This window comes from Papaver somniferum, chromosome 3 (genome assembly GCF_003573695.1).
Source record: "Papaver somniferum cultivar HN1 chromosome 3, ASM357369v1, whole genome shotgun sequence".
NCBI classification, from domain to species: Eukaryota; Viridiplantae; Streptophyta; class Magnoliopsida; order Ranunculales; family Papaveraceae; genus Papaver; species Papaver somniferum.
Genome location: NC_039360.1, coordinates 124,475,090 through 124,479,296, shown reverse-complemented (window position 1 = coordinate 124,479,296; position 4,207 = coordinate 124,475,090). Strand labels below are relative to the sequence as shown.

The 4,207-nt window shown below is 34.0% G+C and overlaps 1 long non-coding RNA gene across 5 annotated transcripts; it reads right to left on the bottom strand.

Moving 5' to 3' along the window:
• Positions 1-378: 378 nt before the first annotated feature.
• LOC113361601 lies at positions 379-2,519 on the bottom strand. Of its 5 annotated transcripts, XR_003365210.1 has the most exons (5): positions 2,269-2,514; positions 1,916-2,074; positions 1,157-1,295; positions 862-935; positions 379-749 (listed from the first exon to the last, which is right to left on the bottom strand). It is a non-coding gene; the product is annotated as an uncharacterized LOC113361601 (long non-coding RNA). The 5 variants fall into 5 exon arrangements; XR_003365208.1 differs by having other exon boundaries at positions 862-1,295; positions 2,269-2,519; XR_003365209.1 differs by having other exon boundaries at positions 379-935; positions 2,269-2,513.
• Between the last annotated feature and the right edge of the window lie 1,688 nt (positions 2,520-4,207).

The window sequence follows — 4,207 nt, the reverse complement described above, 5'->3', positions numbered from 1 at the left end:
CCACGTTTCAGTTGCGTGGATAGAACTCAAAAATCCGTGGCAAAATATAGTTTGTCACGGCTATGGTGGAGTAACAAATAGTCCAGTGGCTAATTCTATTAGCCACGATATCTTCACGTGGCAAATTCTATATTAATCATTTGCTACGATTATTAGATGTCAGTATTGAGCACATGTCCGTGTCAGGATTTGCTTTTCTAGCCATAGATTATGGTCGTGGCAAGAGGTCACTTCTTAACTTTTGTTTATATATTCAGCTCATTATACTTTTCCGCAGGTTATTTTTAGCAAGTTCCAACTCATTAAAATCACTCGCCAAGATTACAAGCAGAAAAAGATATTAAAATCTCTCATTCATTAATAAAAGAATATAATATATACCAAGAAGAATCAAAACCAGATAAGTTACTGAGTCGAATAATATAATCGCCAGTTAAGATATTGAAACAAAATACGAAACATGACCGACACGGGCGAGATACTGAAACTAGAAACAAACAATTTCAGAGGCGAATGTAATCATATCAAGATTGAATTGGTTTCTCTAGAACTCTAAGAGATTCTCATAGACATCTTCACATTCCGCTTTAACCTTGAATAGTGGATTGGATCGAGTATCCTAAATTCCTCGTGTTGTATAAGAGGGAAAAGTGGATAACAACTTCACTTCGCATTTTTAGCAGGCCAATATAAACTTCAGCAAGAAAGAAATCCACATATTTCAGCACCAGCGGCAATCTGTAAGACGTCTGCACTCAAGAATCATCATGAATATATCTAATACAATTAGTACTAAACTCAGAACTACAATTTTTTTTCATATGCTTGATAAACTAGGCAACCAAACCCTGATCTTCTTACCAACGAGTTCCCTTTGAGCATCTACTTGATTTTGTGTTTAATGAGTCTGACCAGCAAGATGAACAAAACCATAACTGCAGACACGATATGAAACATAATATACAACATATCCTAGACAAATTAAGTACAAACCAAAAGAAAAAACATAGATCGAACATCATACGAGCTACAAAATACTTTAATTAGCAATGAAGTTGTATTTATTCTGAATCATCAGTCATCTTTTGGAGCTGCTAGAGAGATAATGGAAAGCAAGATTCAATAAAGACTCCATATTTATCCAATAACAAGTTACCTTTCCCACCCTTCAGAGCTATACCTTTGCACAAAGCAGGTGTCACTGTACATAGCTTTCTGGTGCCCAAAGCTTGTCCACGCCGTTTCTTCATATTGGCTTGGAAGGTACCACTGTTTCTCTTTCATCTTTTCTTACCCTATAATAGCAAATACACCATCAAAGATTTCACAAACTAAATTGTAAATCAAAGCGCTTAATAGATGAGCATCACCATGGCATTTCAATTTGATTAATAGATAATGAGCTGTGGGTTATCACCAGGAATAGATGAGCATCACCACCACATTTGAATTTATCAGTTCACGAAGCAAGATAACCGATTACAACTTCAAAACTAAATTCAAAAGTTTGGGTTTGAAGTAATCATAATTATAGAACTTTCTGTACCAGTAAATCAAACAGACAAGCGAAGAAAATTCTTACTATTTTGGAGACGTACAATTCAAACCGGAAACCAGGGAATACCTTTTGGGAAGGAAAAATTTACTCGATTGATTATTTCCAAATGTTCTCTGGTTGCTTCAAAAAAACAAAAAAAGTGTTCTCCGGTAGATTCTAATGTGGTTACACAGGACTGTTAGATAAAGAGACAATTCTTAAATTTTACAACTGTGTATATGTTCTATCAATATAAAACCAAAAACGAAATTACAAAACACACAAGAACTCATTCAAATTGCATAAACAATAACAACAACCTATAAATCTATACAGTAGATGATGGTATAGCAAATAACATAAATGAAAAACCCATACCAGTAATCCGTCTAGAAAACTCATCCCGTCAATCTTTAGGATCTTCACCTTTTCCTGATGAAGTTCAAGAAGAACTACCACCACCACCACTTTCTCATATTATCCTTTTATTCTTCTGTCGTATAAGATCAACTCCATCAATTTCGAAATCCCAAATCTCTAAATTAGAAAAATTAAACTAATACCGATTAGATTTCAAAAATGAATTACAATACTACAGTAAACAAGCAATTAAATTCCAAGACATAGAAATGGAACAAATCTAGATTTTTCGAGAGAGGAATCAAAGACGAATATACGCTGCACGTATGAGATTTTAGTACAAGGATTTGTAAAAATAAGTTATTCATTACCGAGGTTGTAGTTGGAGGAAACTGAGAACATACAGTTCAATTTTGATTTGATTTTAAGGGTATATAGGGCTACCACGATTTAGGTTTGAAAAGTGAACAATTGATAACAAGGTTGGAGCAATGGAGTAGAAGATGAAACATTGAAGTTTAGGTTTAGGCTTTTTCTTCCACGGGAAAGGAGAGACGACATGTTTAGGTTTTTTTCGGTTGTTTCAACCTTTCAATTAGGTGGTATTGGTAATGGGAGTAGTCAGAAGAAGAAGAAGAAGAAGTGGGTAGGTCCACTTTCTTATTTTATTCATTTTAGAACGTGGGCAGTTCCTCCCCAATATAGCCACGACAGGCTGTAGCAAAAGCTCACAAGTTCCCACGACCTACTATGTCGTGACAAAAAGGCTATAAATACGTCCAGCGCATAAGAAAATGGGTCTGTTGTCTGCCCGAAGCAAATACTACACGAGTCGTGGCAGATGTGTGACCTACTGCCACGCCCTAGGCTAAATCGTGGCAATATGTTATCAATGGCCACGACTGATATGAATTAGTGGCAAGAAACATGTGGCTAAAAGTAAACATTTTTGTAGTGGCCTTTCGTGAACCTGCTGTGCGGGTCAGATCATAGTAATCAAAATCTTATTATGTTCTAGATTTAGATGGTGACATTGGGTTTTATGAGGTGTACGCATTCCACGATAATATCTTACGGTACTTGGATTCATGCTATCATTTGAGACTGAAGTTATTCCTAGCATCTTCTCCTCCATTAAGAGAGACGAGGTTGGGATAACATATGTTTAGGTAAATTCTTTTCACTTAGATCCATCCGGAGGTGGATCTTTCACGGATATCACCACTATGGACGTAATATCCAGGGATTTGAATTGAAACAATCTTCTGCTCTATGTTGCGTGTAAAAGATGTTTATCATTTTTCTTTAGTAGAACTGTGATGCATGTTAGTGATTACATGAATGTTATAATGATAACCACTGAGCCCCCTTTTGGGATGATGTGCTCACTTACTCCCACTTCAATTTCAGTTTTCAGAAGAGATGGCGCGCATGAAGATAATCGTTTCGTAGTTTGAAACTTTAGCATATTAAGAACGTTTATGGATCTTATATATATATATATATATATATATATATGTATTCTTTGATTATTTGTAAAACAACGCATTAATATAATCGCTTTATGCGATTAAGTTCCTTAAGTTCGAAGATCAAGATTCAGTTACTTCAGGTTTAGGCTATATTATAATTAGCTAGCAGGTTTAGTATTCGGGACATGACAAGTTGGTATCAGAGCTCACCATTAAATCTTACATGGGAAACGATAGATAATTCATAGTGTCAGATAGATTACTAGATTAGTTTAGAACTGGATTGGGGTGTGAGATAAATCTTAATCACTAAAAGCTAACAATAACTAAAAGATTTGTTTGATTGATGGATTTGTTTGGTTGGCTATGTGTACGATTTATGAAGTAAAAATAGTAGGGTAAATCAATTACTTTATGTTTTGTAAAGAGATTAGAGAATAGTTAGTCTGAAAATTATGAACACATTGGCAATCCAACACTAAAAAAATAATGAGGTTAGTATATCCGATAAATCCCAAATATATTTAGGAATTCATTGAGTACTTTGCTTTTATATAGAACCTTTAATCTATTGAAATGGAAATTATTAATGCTTATCTACGGTTGAATTTTTGTAAATTAAATTAATGACAAATTAGAAATATATGGATTGCATTTAAGTCAGATAGTTAATATAAAACTTACCAGGTTAGACTTAAGAAATTGAGGATATATCGCATAAAATAAAAAGACTAAAATTATTAGGTTCGACTTAAGAACTTAATTGTTAACAATCTTATACCCAAATTATCTTTAATCCAATAAACAATACAGTAAATCATTTAAAAAAAAATAAACA